General features: G+C 48.9%; 1 pseudogene across 1 annotated transcript; it reads right to left on the bottom strand.

Moving 5' to 3' along the window:
- Positions 1 to 1,106: 1,106 nt before the first annotated feature.
- Positions 1,107 to 1,587, bottom strand: LOC309802104 (large ribosomal subunit protein eL21-like; annotated as a pseudogene). The gene has a single exon. The product of its transcript is annotated as a large ribosomal subunit protein eL21-like (transcript).
- Positions 1,588 to 25,716: the final 24,129 nt, after the last annotated feature.

Genomic DNA, 25,716 nt, shown 5'->3' with positions numbered 1-25,716 from the left:
CTCCACTTCGTTGCTATATCAGATATCTACTGCTGCATAAAAATATCACTGCAAATCTCTGAAGCTCAAAACAGCAATCATATTATTTTTCATGTCTCTGTGGATTGACTGGAGTTGGCTGGATGGTTCTGTGGGTCTTGAGTGAACTCACACATAGGTCTGCAGTTGCCCAGCTTGGGAGAGGCTCTGCCACATGTGTCTTTCATCCTCTTCCATGGATCACTAGGCTGGCCTGAGCATAGCCTTCTGACCGAGGTGTCAGAGGTGCAAGGGAGCGAACCCCATCATGTAAGCATTTGTCAAGACTCTGCTTGTGTCAGCTCTGCTAATATCCCATTGACCAAAGCAAGTCATATGGGAGCCCAGAGTCAAGGGGTAGGGAAGTGCTCCCTTCCCACAGTAAGAGGGCACTGCCAATTTACATGGCAAAGGTAGTGGATACAGGCAGGGGTGAAGAATTGGGTCCATTAATGCAATCAATCTATTGCACCCTACACTCAACCTCAATTATTCAGATCCTTCCCACATGCAAAAATCAATCACTCCCATTGCAAGACTGAGAAACAGCCAGTAGCATCAAGCTCAAAATCTACTTTCTCATGATCTACATCAGGTCCAGATGCAGCTCCTTTTGATCCAAGACCTCTGGGCAAGTTATCCATCTCCCATACCTCCAACATATAATGGTAAGCTAGGAACAGGACATCTGCAATAAACATTCCCATTCAAACAGGGGATGAAGGAGGTCCATACCAGTCACTGGTCCATAGCAATTCTGAAATCCTGCTGGGAAAATGTTTCCAGCTACCACAACCTGGGGGATAGGTAACATTCCTTGATTAGCTCCAAGATCTGCATTCTTTTTTTAATATATATATAAATTATATCTGGCAGTTTATTAACCAGTGGAGTATATTGCACAACAAACTACCTCACATCTTTCAGGAAGAAAAACTACTATATTTGAAAAAGAAAGACATCACCCACTGAATCTGGACACAATCAAAATGTGCTTTAAATATTTCTTTGGGGGAGGGGACACAACACTTCTACTCAATTAAGAGAAACACTTGTACAGTCCAGGTCCCTTAGTTTCTTTACACCCATCATGCCATGAATTCATAGGGAATGGGCTCTAACAGTTCAGGCTCCTTTCCACTGGTTCTCACAAAGTGTGCTTCTCTGGGTGGAGCATGCTGATGCTTCAGCTGAACCCAAGTACCTTTCTTTTTAGCTTCCTTCTTTTTCTGTCATTTTCCTTCACACATTTCAGGAAGCTGTCTCGGGTCTTAGAGTGCTCAAAAGCTCAATTTGCACATTAATTCTCTTGGCAAGAATCTTGCCCTTAACTTGTTTGTTTACAACAATGCCAACACCATGTTGTGTAACATTGTAGACTCTTTCAGTTTTGCCATGGTAACATTTGTGGGGCATTCCTTTTTGAAGAGTGCCCATTCCCTTGATACATACAATATCACCTTTCTTGTAGATTCACATGTATGTGGCCAAAGGAACAACTCCATATTTTCTAAAAGGCCTAGAGAACATGGAGCACGTGTCCCTCCTCTTTCCCTTTGCGTTGATCATTTTGACAAATTACTGGAAGATGGCGGTTCCGGCCGAAAGACTCCAAGATCTGCATTCTAAGAAAGGTTCTCTCCCCATTGTTCTCTATGGCTCTTGCTCCAGCCTCTGAGATGTCCTTCCTTTTCTATCACCATCCCTGGCTACTTCTGAAGGCATTATAAAATATAGCCTTTAAGCAATCTTTTGAAACTGCTTCCTACCCAGAGGTCTTTTTGTATTTTGAACAATTTCCATCTCTTTTAATTCAGGCTAAGAGTCGTTATGTCAATATAACTCTGTCTAAAAACTTTGTGGGTTCCCTTTGTCTTTGATTCCATTCTACAGCATGTGCCAGAAGCCACAGCAACAGAACAGATTCTAACTTCTCTATCATCCTTCTGATACTACTTGCAGTTATTTTATGAGCTTGTCTCTTTTTTGTAGTACCTTACCAAACACAGTCATAAAAGCCAACTGATGCTTTCAATACTCTGCTGAGAAATCTCTTTGCCCAAGTCCAAGAGTTCATTAGATACACTTTTTATCTCCCGAGTTACTAACAGTTTTCCTAAAGGATTCAGCATTACATAATGTGGATTGCCATTTTTCCAGCCTCCAAGAGCAATTTCCTTACTGTTCTTTCAGCCTTCCCTAATAGATTACTCAGTCCCACCACCCAGTCCCCAAAACCAATGTTACATATGTTTTATGTCCGCTTCTGGGTACCAGTTTATGTATCAGTTAATTATTGCTACATAACAAAAAATCCCAAATTTCAGTCATTTAAGATAACAATCCTGAATGATTTTTTTACATGTCTGTGAGTCAGCTGGGGGGTGGTTGACCCAGGCCGAACTTGACTGGCTCTGCTGGTCTTGGCTGGGCCAATGTACGAGTCTGCAGCTCGTTGATCTAGGCTCGGCTCAGTTGGGGCTGGCTCTGCCCCATGTGGCTCTCATCCTCCACCTGAGACCAGTGGGTTCACCTGGGTATGTCCATCTGAAGGTGATGGTAGTAACATGAGGAAGCAAAATCAGTCCTGCACGCCCTTATCAAGTGTCTGCTTGAGCCATATCTGCTATCATCCCATTGGCCAAAGCACATAGTCGAGCCCAGAGTAAAGAGGTAGGGAAGTACCTCCCACCCACAATAAGGAGGGTACTGCAAAGCCACATGACAAAGGGCATGGACACAGGGAGAGGTGTAGAACAGGGCCATTAATGCCACATGCCACTGTGGTCAAAGGCAAACACTCACTCACTTCCAGTCCTTTGCATCTGGTTTTTCCTCTTCTTGGAGGGTTGTCCTTATAATTGTTCTACAAGGTAATGTCCTCCTTTATCAGATGAGAGGGGTCAGAGAAGTCCCTTCCTCAGGATCACACAGCTAGTAAGTACAAAGCCCACATTTGAATGCAGGCCTCTTTGGGCACCTACTAAATGTATATGAAATGAAAAGTAAATCATTTCTGCAGTGGTTATACCCATAGGGTTCTTGAACTGTAGATCCTAATTCTGGCTAACAAGCAGGGGAAAAAAGCTATTTTTTGGAAGGAAACTGGACAGCTCACAGTGGTGAAAGAAAAGCTGAAGAAACAAAGGCAGGTCCAGAGAACTCAGTCAGAAAGGAGCTTTTGGGGGCCATCACTGTGAGGATGACTCAAGACGTCTTTGTCACTCAGCCAAAGAGTCCTGTGCCTAGAGAATCTGATTGACCCAGCTTGGGCATTGGGTCCGCCCTGTGGGTAGGGCATGGTGGCTGACAGCCAGCCCCTCCCTTCCCCCCACCTCACAAAATGGAGGAGGGGAGCTTCTTAAAGGAAATGCTGAGTGAATTTCCCCCAGAAAGGAGAAGGGAGGGATAAGCTGGGTGCAGTGATTGGGCGCATGGACTTGGGAGCCAGGCTGTCTGGGTTTGCCATCCTGGCTTTCCCACTGACTAGTTGTACTTAACCAGTACAGGCAGGGTATTAACCTTCCTATGCCTCAGTTTCCTCATCGGTAAAATGCTGTTGTGCAGTAATGTATCAACCTCACTAGATTGCTGTGAAGGGTAATGAATGTTGGTTAGTGGTATCGCTGTGTCTGGGGACTGGGAGAGACAGAGTGCAGAGCACAGGATCAATCCACTCCCCGGAGAAACAGCACAGGCTGCCAAGGTGGCCCGTGACGGGCTGTGTCCCTCCTGGCCTGGAGTGACTCCAAGAGCTGCCAGTCATGTTACTCCTAGGCTCTCTGTTTCTGGATGGAGGAGCTCCAAGAACTCAGAGACTGCAGGTGCTGAGTCATCACTGGAGATTCCCTTAGAGATGGGACAAAGTCATGTTCACGTTTCTCAGTCTCATGTCGGTTGGCATCGCAGTGGGGCCTTCTGGGTGTCGAGCCCATATGACCAGAGCATATGGTTTCCTGAGCTGGTACCAGATGTGAAGGCAGAAAAGATTAAGTGGCTGGAGCCCAGACTTGGCCTTGAGAGACCCCGTTTGAATCTTAGCTCCACCATCACTCACTGCGAATTTGGGCAAGTTGTTCCAAGACTGGTTGCTCATCTGTCCAGGGAGTGGGTAGCAGGGGTTCCCCGATGCTGTCAACGCCACCCCCTGGGGCTTATCTTTGCTTCTCTGCTTAAGCAGGCACCCAAGCAAGTCAGGCCAATGAAAGCCTTAGGTCCCCCACTCTATCTAGGTGGACCCCACTTTATGACACCCCAGTGTTACCCCACAGAGAAAGGATGAGAGAGGCCCAGCTTCAGTCCCCGCCACTGGCGTTTCTGGTTGTGAGTACAAGTTGGCACCATGCTGGCGTAGCAGGTGGGGAGGTCAGAGGAGGTGAGGACCCCCCATCCAGCATTAGCTGCATGAGCGAGGCAGGGAAGGATCCGTTCAGAGAGACCCAGAACACAGAGGAGCTTCAAGGGGCCGCTGGCTCCCGGCTGCCCTCCACAAACCACGGGCAAGATGTGCCCCCAGCCTGGCTGTTCTCTTATAATCTCATGATCTCAAGGAAGGAAATCGGGTTAGCCCACCAGGCTCATCTTTTACGAAGCTGCTTGTTTTTCATAAGGTTTGTTCCGTTGCCCCGTGTAACCCCAGACTTCACAATAAAGTTAGCAGACAAGACCCTCAGCCATTCTGATGGTGGACCGGGAGGGACGATGGATGTCGCCCAGTCCCATTCCCTCATTTTTTGATTAAAATAAAAATCAAGTCAGATACCAAGGTTCAAATCCTGACTCCACTACTAGTTTACTCAAGCATGTTATTTAACCTCACCGTGCCTCGTTCTCCTCGTCTGTCAAAAGGGAACAGTAACGTTCCCTTTTACGATAAAGTAATGATGCCAATAAAAAGTGTAGGGTCCCGGGCTTCTCAACCACTGGTGGCGCAGTGGTTGAGAGTCCGCCTGCCGATGGAGGGGACGTGGGTTCGTGCCCCGGTCCGGGAAGATCCCACATGCCGTGGAGCGGCTGGGCCCGTGAGCCGTGGCCGCTGAGCCTGCGGGTCCGGAGCCTGTGCTCCGCAGCGGGAGAGGCCACAACAGTGAGAGGCCCGCGTACCACAAAAAAAAAAAAAAAAAAAAAAAAAAAGTGTAGGGTCCTTGTAAGTCTCAAATGAATTAACACAGGAGCGTGAGTGGAACAGGACTGGGCACATCTTGAGTGCTCCCAGACTCCTAGACCAGTGCTCATGCCTCTGCCCAAGGCTGTGGGGTTCCTGGGGATAGTTCTGTGCCTTCCTGGAAGAGACCAAGGGCCTCAGTCATGAGCACCTCGAAGGAGCCGCCCCAGGCCAGGGTCTGTGCAAGGGCCCTGTCTTCACCTGACACTCCCTCCCCGAGCACCGTGACCCCTGTATTGTGTTTCTAAGCTGCCCTGCCCCCATTTCCATGCCCGAACACCCACAGCCCAATTTCTTCAGATATTCATTCTCCTCCCTTACCATCTCCCCGCTCCAGCCAAGAATCCCCCCTTCCCCAAGGTCTCATCCCAGCTGCAAGTATCTTCCGAAAACCAGGAGCCTCTCTGCAGTCTAGGATATAACTGACTCACCAGGAGCCCCACTTAAGACAATAAGAGGAAACATTTTATGCCACTGCTGGAAACTGAGGGCATTTCTCAAGACTTTAGTGGTCTCTGGCATGAAGCTGAAGGGCCAAGCAAAGGCAGGGGTAACATAAAAGAACAACCGCCCAGGCAGGGGCTGGGAAATGTAGTCCTGTGGGCATCCGGGTGCTGTAAAATGCCTCCGTTTTATGTTATGTTTGTGTCAGCCTCAGGAGCCAAAGCCTATGAGGAGAAAATGCAAGGCTTTCTTGAAGAAGAAATTCAGAAAAATCTATGTTTCCATTAACTTAGATTGCTCACTGTGGCCCGCTGGTACTTAGGGGTTTATTTTGATAAATTATCCTAACTCATATATTAAGAAGAGAAGCAGAGAAAGACAAATATCATATGATATCACTTATATGTAGAATCTTTTTTAAAAAGCTGCAAATGAACTTGTTTACAAAACAGAAAGAGACTCACAGACATAGAAACAAATTTATGGTTACCAAAGTGGAAAGGGGCAGGGAGGGATAAATTAGGAGTTTGGGATTAACAGATACACACTACTGTGTATAAAACAGATAAGCAAGGATTTACTGTATAGCACAGAGAACTATATTCAATATCCTGTAATAACCTATAATGGAAAAGAATCTGAAAAAAAAATATATATATATATAAATAACTGAATCACTTTGCTCCACACCTGAAACTAACACAACATTGTAAATCAACTATTTTTTCTCAATAGAGAAAAAAAAAAGTGAAACAGGAACAATTTTAAAGGATTGACCTATATTTAGGAAAGAAAGAAAGAGAAGACACATGTTGTTGTTGGCTGTCTGGCATCACCCCTTCCTAATAGCACCCCCATTTCCTTTGGGGGAATTCTCTCTGTCTCACTGTTTATACTCTCAACGGGAGAATTACTCCAGGCACGGGATCCCACCAGAGAAGAGCAGGGCACAGATGCTCCTTCTCTAGGGCCCGTGACCTTGGCTCAGCCATAAGGGCATCTCTTCTGTTTTCGGATTGCCTACTCTGCCCTATCGCTGGAAATGGACATTAGCAACCCCAGCGGATTGATCTGGGTAACGGAGTAAGCAGGTGGTGTGGCTTCATGCCCAGCTTTGCCAGGACTAGTTATGTGACCTTTGATGTGTCACTTAACTTCTCCGAGGCTCCCTTTTTTCATCTGGAAAAATGGGCCACCATTACAATCATGATTTTGAGTAAAAGAAGCTGACACAGATAACATGTCCTGTATGAATCCATTTATATACGGTTCAAAAACAGGCAAGACTAAACTTTATCGTTGAGGAATGTATACACGGTGGCAAAACTAAAACGAAAGAGAAAGAAAAAGAAATGATTTTCATAAAAGCAAAGCTATGAGTGCCTGTAGTATATGGGAGGGGACGTGAGTGGGAAAGATGACTTAGTGTTGCTGGCATCATTCTGTCATTCATTCTGTCTTGATCTGGGTTGTTCACTAGATGGGTGTTGGCTTTAGAATTTATTACAATTAGAATTACTCATGACACTTTGCATTTGCTTATGTCCTTTTCTGTATGTCTGCTAGGATGATAATGAAGAAGAAATGGACAATGTCTTTAAAGAGGCTCATAAACTGTAAAGTTCTGTGTACATATTAGGGCTCATGAATAACCTCCTCTTCCTGCCTGCCCCTTTTCTCTAGGTTCATAATCCAGAATGTTCAAGCTCCATTCTAGTCTGGGCTCCCAGATCCCATTTTACAGAAGGGTAAACTGAGGCCCAAGGAGGCAAAAGCATGATCTCCTCTTCCTTCTCTCCTTTTACCCTCGAAGGGTTTCCAGCCCTGAGACCTGGAACCTGAAGCTCCTGAATGCTGGTGAACCTGAATGCTCACCTACAACCTGAAGCTCCCTTTTTGCCTTGAGCTGCTGGACTGTTGTGTGTGAATCCAGCAGCACTGGAGTTAAGAGACAACGGAGCATTTCCTCTCCTTCAGAACCTGTTCCAACACCCTCCCTCTCAGGCTGAAAAAACCAGTTGCAATTTCCTCCCGCCCACGACTCACTCATCACATGCACTCAGCCATGAGAGTAGTAGAGGACCTTATTATTTTTTAAAGAACCCATACACACAGTCCCAGGTTCTCATAAACCCTTCTGAGCATCCTTCTGCAAACCAATCCAAAAGAATAAAAACTGGGCTGAGGAGAGCGCCAGGCCTGTTGAAGTTGCATCTAAGATTCCAGCACAGTCTTTATGAGCTTGCAAGAGGCTCCCTGTCTCCCCATCACCTCAGCAGATGTGGCCCTTATTTCCCTTTGAATAAATTGCCTTCAGCTTGGAGCAGCCGAGAACTTTACAAGCAGTCCTGCTCCCAAGGCCAGTAATTTGCCAGAAATTAGCAGTGACTAAGACACACGAGCCTCCCTTTGTTCTAGGCAGTGGGGACCAGCTTGTCCCACAGTTTTCATTTTCAGCACTGTTTGGAGAGCTGTGGACACAGCCATCCAGAGGCCCCAGGCCTGGGGTGGGGGGCTTTCTTTTTCTGTGTCCTCCTCCCCTTGACCACACTGGTCAGGGAGATGTTGTTGACTTTCCATGACATTTGTTCATCTTCCTTGTTTCTCCCCCATTTACCTCTCACTCATCTTCCAGAACAAGACGGAAAGAGAGTGGGCGGACTGAAGGCCATTTTTACTGCTTTGTCAGAAACTGGAAGTTTTTCCAAAGACTGGTGAGATCCTCCAAACCCCTGACTTTTAAGAGCTGGAGGAAAGGCCACTCCAATTTGTGGATTTGTAACCTGTCCACTGCCAGGCCCAGCCCAGGCGTGAGGCCAGAGCAACAGGGCCACCACCCCAGTGAAAGAACTGCATTTAGTGGAGGGCCACACTGGGGCCCTGCTCTGCATTTTACAGGGAAACTCTGTGCAAGTAGTTTCGCCTCCCTATGTCTCAGTTTATGCATCTGTAAAATAGGTATGACAATGCAGACTAGGTATGTCCCACAGGGTTTATGGAGAGGCAATACCAGCTACATAATTTGCAGGACCCAGTGCAAAATCAAAATGCAGGGTCCTCTTTCCCTGCGTGAAGCCAAGGACCCTTATTTGGTGGCCCGTCCCAGGAACTCACCCAAGACTTGGGACCTGACTGTCCTCTTGTGCCCCATTTTCCTGCAACAAAGGATATTAATAAATCTACTTCTTACCTTAAAAAAAAACAGGGTCCCTTGTTCAAAAAGTATGAAACATTTCAAGATGTCAACCGCAGAGCATTAAACTAAGTGTGGGGTCCTGTGCAAGTGCCCAGGTGGCCTGCACGTGAAGCTGGCCCTCTGAGGAAGTGTTTATTCATTCATTCAGCAAATAGTGGGGATTTTGTGCCAGGTACAAGTCGTATGAGCTGACAAATGTCAAGGGCTCAGCAGATCTGGTACACAGTGTGTACTCAATAAACAGTGCCTTTTATTTCATGTAAACCTCATGATATAATACAGCGTGTATTATCATCTCCATTTCACAGTAAGAAAACTGAGACTGCAAGAAATTTATCCAAGGTGCATAGCTGGTAGGTAAGAGAGCTAAGAGTTGAACCCAAGACCCAGGTCCTTTCTAGTTCCACAGGCCACTCCAGCAGGCAGCCCAGCCCCTGATGCAGGAAAACTTCCCAGAATCACAGGCCCTTCTTAACCCCGCTAAGAGCCAAATGCCCAGGGACCCTTTGAGTGATTGCTTGGAAGCCTGTGGGTCATCAGTATGAGAATAAACATCCACGGGGCCCCAGAAAGGCTCTTGAGTACCAACTTGAATGTCTCAATTGTCTTTAGAGGTACAGAGACAATCTACATTGCATGCCAGACCTGGCTACAAAACTGACTTTTGAGTTTTGAAAATGAACTGTCTGCACTGAGAACATAAATGTGGTCATTCTATCAATAAGGCAAGTAAATTTCCTCCAATTCAAAATGTAGTAGAGAGTACACTGGGAGATGGAGAGACTCGAATGAGAAAAATCACGTACTATGAGCTTGGCACATAATAGGAGCTCAGTGTGGGCTAGTTCAATCTGAAATTGAATTGGTCACTGAAGTGGACCAAGACCAGCCTTTCAGTTCCCACAGCCAGGATCTGTCAGGTGTTGGTCTGGTTTTGCCTTGAATCAGGCACCTTTCCTTCCCAGACCAGGCTGCCACGTACAGGAGTGTAGGTTGTGCCCTGCACAATGGGACCGGTGCTCCCCAGAGCTGTGCAGCGTACATCCTTCGTGGAGCCCAGATGAGGCGGACCTGCTTCCCTGAACCACTGAAAGATGTCCAAAATGGATAGCAATGGACCAGTGCCTCCGCCCTCCCCCATAGCCCACCCAGCAGACCAGCTTCAGCTCCCTCAATAAAATCTCACCCCAACCCTTCAAAGCTGACAGTGAGGGGAGAGTCTCCATGCGGGGAGGGTGCCTAGTCCCTATAGTTCCAGTTGTGGAGGGCCTTTGTAGTATAAATCCTGCCAGTTGTTTCTTATTTGTTTGTTTGTTTTTTCTTTTGTGTAATGCAAGTGCCTGGCTTAAGCTTTGATGGCCAAGGCAGCCACTTCAAAGAGGCATCCACTTCAATGATGGCGATCTTGAATAAACACATTGCCAGCCAAAGGACTAGATAAAGAGCCAGCCTACCTCCTCCCACTGAGACTCCTTTGTTTTAGAGACCTTGGTTGATTTCAATAACTGACCATTTGGGCCAGTTGTTTTTTCTCTTCCCATGTTTTAAATTCTCACTCTTGTGGGGTTTTTTCCCCCTTAGTAATTAAACTTTATTTTTTTTAATTAATTCGTTTCTTTGGCTGTGCCTCATGGCACGTGGGATCTTAGTTCCCCAACCAGGGATCAAACCCTTGCCCCCTACAGTGGAAGCGCAGAGTCTTAACCACTGGACCGCCAGAGAAGTCCCTAAAATTAATTTTTGTTGGAGTTTAGTTGATTTACAATGTTGTATAAGTTTCTGCTGTACAGCAAAGTGAATCAGTTATACATATACATATATCCACTCTTTTTCAGATTCTTTTCCCATATAGGTCATTACAGAGTATTGAGTAGAGTTCCCTGTGCTACACAGTAGGTTCTTATTAGTTACCTGGTTTACATATAGCAATGTGTATATGTCATTCCCAATCTCCCAATTTATCCCTTCCCCTCCCGCCTTTCCCCCTTGGTGACCTTAAGTTTGTTTTCTACCTCTGTGAATCTATTTCTCTGTTGTAATTATGTTCCCTTGTACCATATTTTTTAGATCCCACATATAAGCAATATCATATGATATTTGTCTTTCTCTGCTCACTCTTATGTTTTAAATTCACCAATAAAGATTGAGTCCTTGAAAGCCTAGGCCTCCACCGTCGACCCCGATAAAAGCAAAACCCAGGCCCATTCCCCCTCTACCCAACCCCTGCCCCTGCAAGGCCTTGCTGTGTGGCTCCAGGTGTGTCGTGTAACTTCCAGGTCCTGTAAGTAATAAACCTTTATTTTTTACCGAGTCTCCTGATGGGTATTGCCAACGGCTGCCTTACAATCATAATAAGAGCCACAAGGGCCAATCCAACCACAGCATTGCTTATTGACAGGCTGAGCTGGGCACCAGACGGCCTCCCCACCTTCCTTAGGGTGTTCTCACTAGGCACCATGCTGCCACCAGGCAGCTCTGGGAGTGGACTACTGCCCGCCTTTGCCATCCCTCCTCAGTTACCTGTAATTCCTCTTTGCTCATCCAAGATCAGACTGAAGCCCTGAATCAAGACTTTAGTAGAGGGACTTCCCTGGAGATCCAGTGGCTAAGATTCCGTGCTTCCACTGCAAGGGGCGCGGTTCAATCCCTGGTAGGGGAACTAAGATCCCGCATGCCACGTGACACGGCCAAAAAAAATAATAAATAGATAAAAGATACTAAATTCTCAAGTTAACCTTTTAAGAGAAAAAAGAAAAGAAAAGAAACCCTGGGAGGACACAGGAAAATAAGCAGTCGCCTACAGCTCTCTCCTGGCGCAAGGAACATGCCCACCAGCTGCTCCCCTTGCCTCCTGCCTTGAGAGCCTTCCCAACACAGGAAGAGAAGCCTCCAAGAGGCAATCCAACTTTTCTTCATGGAGGGATTTCCTCACTTCAGCCCCGGGACCCAGAGGAGGAAAACAGTCACAGTTCTAAGCAGCCTGCATCCTGCCCCTCTCATTCTCCCCGCCAATATTTCCTGGAAGCTTCCATCTCCACAGGCCTCACGCTCAGAGCATTGAGGTTTAAGGTCAAGAGACCTGGATTCAAGTCTTGGCTCTGCTCTGAATCACTTGTGAGACCTCTGGTGAGTCACTTCACTTACTACTCCGGCCCTCAGTTTCCCCATCCATAAAATGGGGACAATATTGGCTTCCTTCCCAGACCTGAGGGGAGGAGCCTGTAAATGCTGAGGGGAAATTGCTTTCTGTCTCAGTGTTAATAATACCTGTCCAGTGTGGGTATTTTAGCTCTCTCTAGAGCTGGATGGTGTCCCAGAGCAGGCAGTCGGGGCTCAAAAGGCCACTGTTGATTGCCAGCACCTTGTTAAAGCTTCCCGTGGAGAAACCAGCCACAAATGGCTCCCCTCCTGTTCCCGTGGAGAGAGGAAAGGAGAATCACGGGAACTGCCCTTGCCTTGAAAGCCTCTTCCCACGTGGTCATTGGTCTATGGGTCCTGGTGGTGCAATTAGCAAGGGGGTAGCAACTGTGAATTCAGAGCCACCAGCTCTGTTCCTGTTAATTAAAAAGAAAAAGAAGAAGAAGAACATCAGAGAGATGGAGAGAAAGAGGAAACAGTGAGCCAGAGAGGGAGAGAGACAGAGAAGAGTCCATAGAGAAAGACGGCGGCATCCAGGGAGACACACAAAGACCAAGAGAGACACAGAGAGACGCTGGAACACAAAGCAGGTGGGGACAAAGGGAGGACAGAAGAGTTGTAGGGACTGTGTCTAAAAAATGAATATTACTAAGAAAAACAAAAATCAAAACTTGCTTCACGGCAGGCCTAATGCCTTCCACCTCGGCGTCCCAGGCAGGATCACGGGAGGTATATGACAAGTAATTTGCCTGGGGAAAAGGTGCTCATTAATAGCAATATAACTTAAGAGGTTCAAGGTTGCCCTTGCTCCCTTGCTTTAGTGGCACCAAGAGCACTGGTGTACAGCAGGAAGGTCACTCCCAGCTCCAGCCTGGGGATGCCAGCCCTCGTGATCCAGCAGAAGCCAACTGGGAGCTGCCTCCCCCATGGAATCCCCCTGTCTCTGAATGCAACCCACACACTGCCGGGACCTTTGCAGTCATCAGTAAAGTGCAGTGTTCCTTCTTCCTTGGTCTGATCTCTCCAACCAGCCTTGGGCTCCAAATGATGCACTTGGAGATTGATTTCACGTGGGTTGAAGGGCACCAGGCAAGGATCCTCAGAGGTATTTAGAAGCACCTCCTCAGAGGTATTTAGAAGCCCCCTCTAGGGGAGGAGGAACCCCCATCGGGCAGGATTTCATCCCTTGCACCACCCAGCCGTCTCGCTTCCATCAGAGCAACCTAGCTTTACTGTGTTTTGTTCATTGGGCTTCTCCGGAAGGTTTAGTTAGCAAAAAGGTTCTCTGGTTAGACAAGCGAAAAAGAAAAAAAAAACAAGATTAAAACTGACTGGGGCTTCCCTGGTGGCGCAGTGGTTGAGGGTCCGCCTGCCGATGCAGGGGACACGGGTTCATGCCCTGGTCCGGGAGGATCCCACTTGCCGTGGAGCGGCTGGGCCCGTGAGCCATGGCCGCTGAGCCTGCGCGTCCGGAGCCTGTGCTCCGCAACGGGAGAGGCCACAGTGGCGAGAGGCCTGCGTACCGCAAAAAAAAACAAAACAAAACTGACTGGACTGGCAGACATTGGGTGATTTTGAGCTTTGATGTCTATGATTCTGAGGTTTGAATTGAATTGAGCAAAGTGAGTAATTGTGAAAACAGAATAAAAATTTCTGGGAAGGGATGGAGTTAGAATTATTGCATCTGAAGAGAAAGACTTTAAGTAAATACATGCTTATTTGCACATTAAGTAAAATGGTTACTTTTATCAAGTGCCTTCTACATCCCAGTAACATTTATGTTACTCAGTGTGATCCTCACTACAAACTTGTGAGGCAGGGCTTCTTATGCCCATTTTATAGATACAGAAACTGAGGCTCAGAGATGTTCAGAACTTGCCCAAGGTGACAGAGCCATGAAGAGCATCTCTGCTAAGAGGAGAGGCTCCTGAGCAAGAGAAAGCAGACAGGAGGCCTCTAAGGGGCTCAGTTTTCTCCTTTGTAAAATGGAGGATTGATGGAGATAATGCAAGTGCCTGGCTCATAATAGTTGCTCAATAAATGGTAGCTATTGATGGGGCTGTGATCCTTCCATTTGAAAAGCTAAACCCCACCCACAGAACACGGCCACTCCCCTCCACACACACACACATGCCCCGTGTGCTGGTGCTAAAATCCCACTCTACAGCCAGTTTCCAGGAGAAAGAGCCACAGTCAACAAAGTCTCTAATCAAACAAACATCACAGGATGAAACTGCTTGTACTGCTTTTTTTTTTTTTTTTTTTTTTTTTTTTGGTTGCGCTAGGTCTTAGCTGCAGCTTGCAGGCTCCTTAGTTGTGGCATGCATGTGGGATCTAGTTCCCTGACCAGGGATCGAACCCAGGCCCCCTGCAATGGGAGTGCAGAGTCCTATCCACTGCGCCACCAGGGAAGTCCCCATGCTTGCACTGCTTTTAACACAATTTCTTTTTTTTTAATAATAAATAAATATTTATTTATTATTGGCTGAGTTGGGTCTTTATTGCTGCGAGCGGGGGCTACTCTTCGTTGCGGTGCGCGGGCTTCTCATTTCAGTGGCTTCTCTTTGTTGCGGAGCACAGGCTCTAGGCATGTGGGCTTCAGTAGTTGTGGCTCGCAGGCTGTAGAGCGCAGCCTCAGTAGTTGTGGTGCACGGGCTTAGCTGCTCCGTGACATGTGGGATCCTCCCGGACCAGGGATAGAACCGTGTCCCCTGCATTGGCAGGCAGATTCCCAACCACTGTGCCACCAGGGAAGCCCTTAACACAATTTCTAAAAGAACACGTCCACTCCTCCCCTACCCCTCTATACTCCCTTTCCCACCCCCTTGCAGATGACAAGAGCAAAGAGAAAGGAAGACATTTTCCTTCCAAAGCAGGGGTCCAAGGCTACACACATCTCTGAAATGGAAGCCACTGTAGAGATCACCCAACCACATCCTCCAGCCCATTTCACAGGTGACGAGACCGAGGCCCAAAGAGAGCAAGGGGTGGGCCCAAGGTCATACCACATGTCTGTGGAAGCTGGGTGCAGAACCACAGAAACTTACTTTCAAGCTTTTGTAACTCCAAAAGCAGGGCTTTCCTAAGTACCTGTGGGGGTCATGTTCACCTTCATGCCATTTGGTGCAGGTTGTAACCTCACCATCCCCTAGCTTCCTAACAGCCTTTAGCTCAACTCTGCCTGCGGAGAAGAACAAGGCAGATTTTCCTGCCAAAACAGCCAGTCTGCCTTTTGCTGCCTTACCACAGAATTCAAACTTGGACAATAATAATTACCGGTGCAGTCACATGGAGAGGCATGCACATGTGTTTGCAGGCAAGCAGCCTTCTCTGCCAGACTGTGAGCGTCCTGAGGACAGAAACTGGGTCCTTCCAGTCATATGATCTGGGGAAGGTTGCTTTCACTCTCAAAGGCTTAATTTCCTCATTTTCTTCATAGAAATGTGGGAGAATTCAATAAGATATTATATAGAGAGAGCTGAGCATGATACCTGGAACCTAGTAAATGTTTAATAAATGTTCATTATTATTATTTTACTGATTTTTGTTATTATTTGTATCCCCATAACTTAACATATCACAGTGGTTGGCAAAAACATAGATACTCAGTAAATTTGTAGGAAATAAACACGCCAGGGTGTCATTTATTAATCACCTACTATCTACAGAGTTTCTACTGAGTACTTGTATCAGTCAGCAATGGCCATGAAACACTGTGTAACAGATCACCTCCAAACTCAGAGAATTACAACAGCCGTCATTTATTCCCTCTCGGGGATCTGTGGATCAATAGGGGCAACTCTGACCCCTCACATGTTCATTCTGGGTCCCAGGATAAAAGGGCAGCGGCACCCAGGGGAAACTTTCCTCGTGAAGATAGTAAAAGTGCACAAGGACAAGTAGAAATAGGCACAGTCTCTTATTGCCTAGGCTGAGAACTGGCACACTGTCACTTCTGTCCACCTGCCATAGGTCGAAGCAAGTCACACGGTCAGCCTCAAAATTAGTGGGACAAGGAAATCTATGAGGCTATGGCTAGGGTGTGCGTGTGTTATATGAGCACAGGGGAGTGAAGCATTGCAACCAATTATCCCATCTGCCGTGGTGCTAACCCATCACGTGAATCTCGCCCTTGCAGGTGACTGAGGGCGAGTCACTCTACTGCTGTTTGCCTCCAGTCCATCCCCAGGAATCACTAGAAAGATGCGTCCCCACCAGGATCTTGGGGGACAAAAAATCCCAGACACAAAGTGAAATGTACTTTGAAGCATTTTGCAAGTAGAAAACGTAAAGCGTAAATAAACAGACAGTAATTCCTCTCATTCTACCCTCTGCAGTTAAGGTTGTTTGTACAAACCCTTCTTAACGTTGTTTAATTTCAAGGAGCTGAACATCAAGAAGACAATGTGTTGTTTACAAGCAAATTCCAGGGTCTGGAAGTAAGAAGAAAGCATGGTTCAAGCCCGTGGATTATTTTTCCCGTCAGGATCGAGCCTCCATCTTAACCTAACAACACCCCTCCTTTCAGAAGTGCTCCCCTTTTGCTCCTTCCCAGGCCATCAGGCCCGTCTGTTGGGAGTGGGGAAAGTCCAGAGGACTGGAGTCCAGCTACCCCGACTGAAGGGGAGGCAGAAGCATCTGGAGCTCCAGGTGTCCCCGCGGCTGGTCTCTGTGGGACACCCTCCACCCTTGGAGCTTGGTCCTCAGGCCTTCCTGGGGGACACTGGACAGTACTGGAAAGACGGGCAGAGGAAGCAGAACTGTCGGGGCCGGGGATGGGGAAGGAAGTCTGTATTTGCTCCCTTGTAGCAGCAAAGACTGTTTACTTCCAAGTCTGTGTTTTTCAAGGAAGCAGAGACCAGCAGAGGAAAAACGCCCTTGTGAAAACATTTCCATGAATTTATTTTGTTCATCTGGAGGGACATGACCCCTCAGCGAGGCCTCTGGGATTTGACATGGTCAGGATGAGTCTGGCCAGCCTCTGGCTGCTCAGAATCCACTGCCACCTGGTACCCAGCCTGCTGGGTCCAGGATGGAAGACACTGGCTCAGCTGTGAAGGTACAGGGGCCACCCTGGGCTCCGCAGGACCAAGGAGAGATGCACACACATCCCAGGGGACCCCTCAGTAAAATTTAGTTCTGTCTCTCATCTGAGGAATGAACAAGGGAATCAGAAGACCTGGGTTTGAGGTGCCAAGTCTGCTAGTGCAGGAACGTGTGACCTTGGACAAGTCATTGAACTGTTCTGAGCCTCAAAGTTTGGTTCTTAAAATGGGTTAAAATCTCCTACCTCACAGACCTATTGTAAGGACCAAATGTGAAAATGAGTATGATAAGATCCATTTTCTTTGCTGCCTGAACAAGGCAGAGCTGGGGCCTGGGGACAGGTGTCCATCCCTAAACACAAGTCCCTTTCTGGAATAGGAATAGGTTCTAGGAAGCTACTGAATCAAGCCAAGGGATGATACTTGGCGTTCATGAACCACCTGGGAAGCCAGGTGTATTTCATCAGGGCCAGATGAGAGACCTGGGCAATCAGGGAAACACACAAGAGGAGGCTTCCAAGGAAGTCTTCCTGCAAGAGGGAGAAGGACCTTGGAAAATAAGTAGTACTTAGCAATTAGTCCTAACCTAATATGCCTACCTGTCTAAGTACTACTTAGATAGTAGCAAGTGCTGAGTACTCAGTACTCAGATAAATAGAACGGACATTCCTGGTAGGGACAGTGCTGTAAGCAACACCCTGGAGGGTGGGTTGCTCACAGCATGTTTGGAAAAAGGCCAACTGGATCAGTGGCCTGAGTGGAGGAATCATTCAGAGCAATTAGTGGCGGTGCAGATAAAAGGGGAGAGAAGCAGATGGCAACAAGCCTTGAATGCCAGACCCAGGGGTCGAGATCTGTACCAACTAAAATTTTTTCAGGAGCAAATGATGGGAATGTATCAGCTCAAACAACTGAAGCGTTCGGGGGCTGGGAGGTGGGGTTCAGGCGAAGCTTAATCCAGGGTGATGATATCTCAGCATTGCTTTCTCAGCGTGGGCTCCTTTCTCTAGGCAGGTTTACCCCTTCATGTTCTCAAGGTGGCCCCCAGCACACTCACGCTGCCAAGTTCAAGCCCAGAGGGGAAGACGGACATCTCTCTCGCAGAACTCCAAGTCAGCATCTAATGACATGTCACTTGCCTATCCTTTAACACGTCCCTGTGGTCAGGCAGGCCTCTCCCCTGGAACTGGGGGTGGAGTCAGTCCTGCAAAAACCACATGCCTGAGAGTCAAGGATGGGTGGGTCCTGTGGACATTCAGGGGACCATTCCCAGAAGGACAGGGCAGCACACATGCCCCACAGACTCATCCTGCCAGCAGTGAGGCGCTACACCAGGGCAGTTCCCTGGGGCAAGTGTGACACTCTGGGAGGCGAGACCTGTCCTCACAGGAGTGCACCTGGCGTTTCGGCAGTGGCTCCATGGCCTCCACATAAGGGAAAACTAGCTCAGTCCCCACTCACCCACACCAGGCCCACACAATACTGGGGATGCCTTGTTCCCAGTCCTCAGTTCTCAGGCCCTGCAGAGAGCGGGGGGATGGGACAGGGTGGGGCTGAAGGGATGGCCAAGCCCAAGAGGTGGGGTTCTGGAGGGAGCAGTGGTCCCCAGCCCTCCCCCAGGCACTAGGGCCCAGCTGACTTCCTCAGCCCCACTATCCCACCTGCATATCTTCTCTCCCTTTTAATCCAGCGCAAAGCTTTTACCGTGTTTCCATCTGCAGTGGAGCCGGAGGATTTAGGTCTTTTGCATTTCGAATGTTTATTCATGTTTTAATTTAAAACCCTAGAGCTAATTCTGGGAACCCCACGGCCATGCGGCCCCCTGAGATCCTGAATCCTTTCCTCATCCTCCCCTCCACCTCCACCCCGTCTCATCAGACTAATGTGGTACAATGGGATTTGTATATGAGTGTGTGTTTTTAAGAGGGGGAAAAAAAATAAGAGGATCTTTGAGATATTAAACTGTTGTTTTAGTCTTTTAAATTTTGGGTGGTTTCCATGGTAACTGGTGAGTTTGCTTCTTTGTTCTCTCCAATTTTTTAGAGGAGCCAAGGCAGCTCTCAGTAGCTTCTCAAGTAGGTTTGGGTCGAAGCCCCAGAGTCCCGGTGCAGCAGCACGGCAGGCTGCAGCCCCAGGGGTAAGGAGCTGCCCCCCTGAGATGCCATCACTGATTAGTAGGAAGGCCAGACTCAGAACAAGGCCCTGTGTTGACCCCATTGCACTTCCCTCATCTCCCCAAGGCTCCGGACTGTTCTATCAAGGTCCAAGTAGTCCAGGCCAATTCCCTGTGGGCAGCAGGAGGTGTGAGGGCGGAGCAGGAATGAGGGATGAGCCTTTCTGGGGTGCCTGTCTGCAGGCTCAGACAACCCCCCCCCCCACTGCCTGGGCTTGAGGAGGGCCATTTTGGGTTCTTCCATCCTGGGAGCCAACCTCCCTCCTGGGAGTCATCCTAACCATGTCTGTGGGCTCAGCTGGTTCTCTAATCTCAGCCCCCAGGGCCTCCAGCTGAGTCTGGGTGACCGCTGTGCTCAGCAGTCCTGCTGCCCAGTGGAGTCTACTCTGGGGTGAGCCTCAGAGCCCCAGTTACTATTATATCTGCTTTAGGCCTTTTCCCCCTCATCTTCTAGAACCATGCTTGTCAACTGTTAGTCCTGACCCACAGGGTCCCGACAAGGGTTCTGGCGGGAGACAGAGGACACCTTGAAACAGGAGAATTGGGGCAGTTTACAGGGTGTGGACAGGGAGAAGGACACCAGCATGGGATATGGAAGCATCCAGGCTAGACACGGCACCAACCCTACTCCTGCCGAGCAAGAGGCGGGGGCAGTTCTCAGAGAGCGCCGGAGCTGCGGGGAGGGCTGCCCCACAGGAGCTGGGACACACACACACACACACACACACACACACACACACGCACGCACGCACGCACACGCAGCAGCTGGGACGCAGCCACTGGTGACTCATGGCCCGGCAACGACTAGCCCCTCTGCCTTTCAGTCTTCCTAAGTGCTTCCCTTTGGCCAACTCCAACCAGAAACCAGTGGGTAAGGGGGCCACTGATGCCATGGAGACAGGCCAGCCCCACTCCCGGACACTGGGCAGGGCAGCGAAAGGCAGAGGTGAGTCTGGGGGTACATGGAGAACAAACAGCCCGACAGGCTCCCTGGCTCCCCACTGCCCACCTGAGTCACGCAAGCTCCACCCAGCCCCGCATCCTGGGCTCTCAGCCATTCCCTGAAGCCCTCCCCATGCCCATCTGTTCAGAATCAGGACCCTCCCGGGGGGGTCGTTGAGGCCTTGCTGCCACCCAGCCCATCTTTTTTTTTTTTTTTTTGCAGTACGCGGGCCTCTCACTGCTGTGGCCTCTCCCGTTGCGGAGCACAGGCTCCAGACGCACAGGCTCAGTGGCCATGGCTCACGGGCCCAGCCGCTCCGCGGCACGTGGGATCTTCCCGGACCAGGGCACGAACCCGTGTCCCCTGCATCGGCAGGTGGACTCTCAACCACTGCGCCACCAGGGAAGCCCCCCAGCCCATCCTGAGCAAGTGCTCGCCGGCCCACCTCGGCCCCTACAGTCGCAGGCGGGACTGGGTGCTTGGTGGGTGCTGTCCAGGAGGGCAGGCCAAGGGATTCCAGAGCCCCCACCCCGACCCCTGAGGGAGCTCTTTCCCTGCCTGCTCACAGCCACCCTGCAGGCCACCCTCCACAGTTCCTCCCCTTCCTGGTCCCTCTGGTTCTAAGCAGATCCTTGTCCCTCTCAGTCCCCTTCAGGGAACAGTCACCAGGCACTTGCTCTGAGCCTAGCCCTGTGCTGGGCTCTGCAAGGGAGAGACCACAGGACCAGCCGTGACCTCCAAGGAGCTCTTAGCCAGTGTGTTGCGGTGGGCATGGGATGGGCACGGGGAAGGGTGAATTTAACTGGGTTAATGAAGGCCACACGCTCCCAGGAGAGGACACTCATTGAAGTGCATCAGCCTGTTTGTCAGCTGGCCGATCAGGTGGACCCATTTGTCACCTGAACCTGGGAAAGCAAGACATGGATGGGTTAAGTCCTGACCAGAGCTGATAGAAGGCAGGCCTTCAGAACGGCCATGGCGGAGCTTGGAGAGAAAACTGGGCCAGTTAGGACATTTTGCTCGTGGGGTCCTGCCTGGGAAGGAATCGGAACACCAAGTGGGGGGATGTCCACTTCTACTTGTAAAGGTAGAAGGTGCCAGCTGGGCCGTGGGAGGCCTGGACGTTGCCCTAGTCTCACCACCCTGTCCATGGGTGACTTGGGTTGGTTCTCCTCCAACATTTGGGACCTAATTCTTCACCTGGTAAGTGGAGAGCTTGGCCCGGTTATCTCAGAGTGACTTCCCAGCTCCAAAAGGTAGGAAACCCAGCTTCAGCCCATCCTGTAGGCCTCTTCCCAAGAAGAAGTTTGGAGAAACCCTGTGTGGTGTGGGTTTTTCTCCCTGCAGACGTGTTTGGCAAGAGGAAAGGGCAGGGTGGAACTGTGGCCAGCTGCCTCGACACCCGGGCCAGGAGGCCTGCAGGCCTGTCCAGGGCAGGTGAGAGCTCAGGATGTGCGTGGTTCTTCCCCTGAAGCTTCTCAGGCCGGAGCTGAGGGAAATACCAGCAGGCTGGCCGTGTGCCGCCTGAGTCAGCCCACCCCTGGCCTCATTCGAGGAAAACTGATCGCAGGTCAGAAAGTCTGGTGTCAGGCGCGGGGTGGCAGGGGGCAGTGCCCTTGTATGTGCTGATGGATGAGCAAATGTTCGCAGGTAGGCAACGTCGACATTCATCTGATGTGTACCTGATAAATACCATCATGGCCTTCACAGTCTTCAAATATCCTAAAACATCCTTCCCTGCTGGGAAACAGCCACTGCCCCAAACACCCAAGTTCTCCTTTATTGCCCCAGCCCCTCCCTGGAGCCCTGACACAGATGAGCCTTCAACTGAAGGGTTAACCCCTGACCCTTCTCCAGTGAAGGAAAGAGAGCGTTCTAGTTGGTGGAGGTAACAAGGGCTCTATCTGTTGTTCAGTGTCTTGATGGCTACCCTGCATGTGCGTACGCAGCTGTGTGAAGGTTTGTATCTGGACGCCCACGTGGGTTGGTTTCGCAAAGATCCTGTACCTCACCTTTCCACGACAGTTTGATAAAAAGGTGCCCCCTTTCATTATTTCAGAGGAAGGAATCTGAAGTTTGGAAGCAGGAGAACCAAGTTCCCAGCCCAGCTCAACTCAGGGGCCCAGGGGGGAAAGTATTCTCTCAATAGCTCAGAGAAGCTGACATGTCTTAACCACTTGACTAGAAATTATAGGAGCCAGGATTTGGACCAAAGCAGTCTGGGTCACATGAGGCCCAGAGGCTTACTGCTCCACCTGGGCCTGGGAACCAGCAGTATTAGCTGCCCATCTGCTAAGCTTCTCAGCTCACGAAGGCTTCTGGCATCCACAGGAGCCTCCCAACATACCTGTGAGGGGGCAGCACAAGTGTGGCCGGCTCCATTGGCAGGTGAGGTCCAGGGAGCCCGCATGGCAGAGCCAGGACTCAGAGGTGGGTGTCCTGAGGCCAATAGCTGGGCTCTTAGCACTGCCCCCAAAGACAGCAGGATGGGCACAGGGCCCCCAGGGCACATCTGTGTATTCTTCTCACTTGTGATATCAGCATCACACACACTGGGGTACCATTTTCTTAGGTCACCCACTAAGATACATGCATCACTGACCAGAACAAGGGGAGACCAAAAGACGGGAGTCACTCAAATGCCCATCGTGGATGAATGAATGAACAAATTGGGGTCTATGCATACAGTGGAATATTATTTTATTCAGCCATAAAAAGGAACAAAGCATTGATACATGCTGCGGTGTAGGTGATTCTTGAAAATACTCTGCTAAGTGAAAGAAGCCAGACACGATAGGTCACATGTTGCATGATTCTATTTATAGGAACTATACAGAATTGATAAATTCATAGAGACAGAACACAGATTGGTGGTTGCCAGGGGCTGGGAGGAGGTCTGGGGTTTCCTTTTGGGTGATGAAAATGTTTTGGAACTAGACAGAGGTGGTGTTCGCACAATAGTGAATGTACTAACTGCCACTTTAAAGTGGTTAATTTTATGTTATATGAGCTTTGCTACCATTAAAAAAGAAAAAAACAAGGGAGAAGTCAGGCAGTTACAGTGTGATATGTACATTTTTTTAAACCCATCTATAATGTATTAAACTCAACTGCATGCTGGGCCCTACACGAACACAGCAAAGAACAATGTTACATTAAAGCCACCTGGATCCTGGGGTCTGAGTCCCTGCCTTGGCTCCTTGACCAGGACTACAGTCCCCCAGGACTGGACCCTGCTGTGGACTTACTGACCTCCTCATCTCCTCCCATCCCCTGCTGTAACAGGAGCCCTTGTTGAGAAGGCCCACCTGTGTGTTTGGCGTTTCCTGTGTAACTTTCTACTGCTTCAGTGGCATATCTTCCTCCAATTCAACAAATATTTATTTACTGAGGACCTCCAACACAGAGGCCTGGAGCCGGAGGCTGGGGACACATTGGTGAACAAGACCAACCTGGTCCCTGCCCCATGGGCTTTGTCTTGCACAGGAGACAGACAATGAACAAGGAAGGGAAGCAAATTACGCTGGTGGGAAGCAAACAAACAGGGATGCTGTGGTAGAGACTAATGGGCGGATGTCTTATAGAGGATGGTCAGGGAGACCACCATTTCTTGAGGAGAAAACATCAAAGCTGAGACCCAAAGACTGAGAAGGAGTCAGCCATCCCAGAGTGGAGGAACAAGCACTGTGACCAGAGGAAACAGCCTAGCCAAGAGGGATGCCGTGAAATATAAGACACGCTTTTCATCTTCAATGGAGACAGAAACCAATAAGAGAGAGAGGCCTTGGGGAAGCCATGCTGGACTATAGAAAGAATGTCGGAAATGGAATTTCAAACTCTGGACTCAACACTGACCCTTTCCTGGCCTTGAGTCGCTCACTGAATCTCTAATTTTCACAGTGCTACCTTATTTGCTGCCCTAAGTTCTGTCTCCCCCTTGCTGTATGTGGGCAGGTGCATTCTGGAACCTAAGCATAAGATGTTACGCAAATGTCTGTTCAATTCGTGTGGGACCATCATTTCAACCTCAACTTTCCTGATTCTGTCATACGGGGTGTTGTTATGGTTTCATCAGAGCCAAGCATAGGAACATAGATCAGGACAGAGCTCAGTGGCAATCCACTGGAGACCTCCTGTCACATGGGAGTTGATCCCTAACACATTTTTGGAGTATGAGTCATCCCTACATGCCAGGCCAAGTGGATTCTTATGTAAGTAAGAAAGTCTTTACCCTCAAGAAACTCACCATTTAATGGGATGGGTTGTATGTGAGGGGACCCATGAGCAAGTTGGTTTTGCTGCAGCATAAAGTGGCAGGAAGGCAGCTGGAGAGGTGGGTGAGGCACCTTATGGAAGGCCTTGGAGAGTATGTTAGTGAGACTGGACTTTCCCCTCGACAGTAGGAAAGGAACCCTCAACTTCAGCATTTTAAGCAGGCAGATTTGCATTTTAGGCAGATTAGTGTGTCACCTGTTTGACGGATGAATTTGAGGGGACCAAGCCAGAGGCAGACAGTCCAGTTAGAAGGCAGTAGCAGTCAACCAAGAGATAAGAGGTGGACGGTGGGAATTCCCCGGCAGTCCAGTGGTTAGGACCCTGCACTTTCACCGCAGGGTCCCAGGTTCAATCAAGCTGCATGGTGCAGCCAAAAAAAAAAAAAAAAAAAAAGAGGTGGATGGTAACAGGATAAGGCTCAGGAAAGAAGCAGATCAGGGTCAGGGTGCAGGGTGTTTAAAAGGTAAAATTGTCTGGATCACCTTCAATCACAGTTATCTGAAGGAGTAAATAAGATAATGTAGGGAAGAAACAGCATTTAGGAAATGCTCACTGGCAAAATAAGGAAAGGGATCAAGGCAGAATTGAAGGGTGTTTAAGAGCATGGACTCTAGGGCCAGTTTTCCTGGGTTCAAATCTTGGCTCTCAGCTTCCTGGCTGTGGGACCCCAGGCAAGTACTGGACCTTTTCTATGCCACAGGTTCCCTCCTGGAAAATGGAGCTGGGAGAGTAACTATCTCACAGGAGGTTACATGAGTGACTATGGGTCACAGGCTTAAACAAACACGTGGCACAGACTAAGTGCTACTTAAGTATTGTTTAAAATAATATAATTGATACTGCATGAGGGGGAAGGAAGGAATTATGAGTGACTCCCACATTTCTAGTTTGGGTAATGAGTGGACAGCAATGCCACCGGAGGGAAAATTTTCATCCTCCCGTCCTTCTGAGGACTCCCCCATCTCTGTGGTTCCTGAGGAAGCAGCCCTGACTTTAGAGTAGCCCAAATTCCTAGCGGTGGTTGATAGGTCCAGAAGTGAATACCTGATCCAAGCTAAGCCAATCACAGTCGAGGGCAGACAGAATAATAGCCCCCAAAGAGGCCCACATCCATTTCCTGGAACCCGTGAATATGTTCCCTTACATGGAAAAAGAGACTTTGCAAATGTGATTAAGAATCTTGAGGTGGAAAGAATATCCTGGATTGTCCAGATGGGCCCAATATAATCACAAGGGTCTTTATAAGCGGGAGGCAGGAGGGTCACAGTCAGAGGAGATGTGACAATAGAAGCAGGGGTCATAGAGAAAGAGATTTAAGAT

This window comes from Mesoplodon mirus, assembly GCF_964341445.2.
Source record: "Mesoplodon mirus genome assembly, chromosome: 4".
Lineage (NCBI taxonomy): Eukaryota > Metazoa > Chordata > Mammalia > Artiodactyla > Ziphiidae > Mesoplodon > Mesoplodon mirus.
Note: the sequence above shows the minus strand (reverse complement) of the source record. Positions and strands in the feature narration are given on the sequence as shown.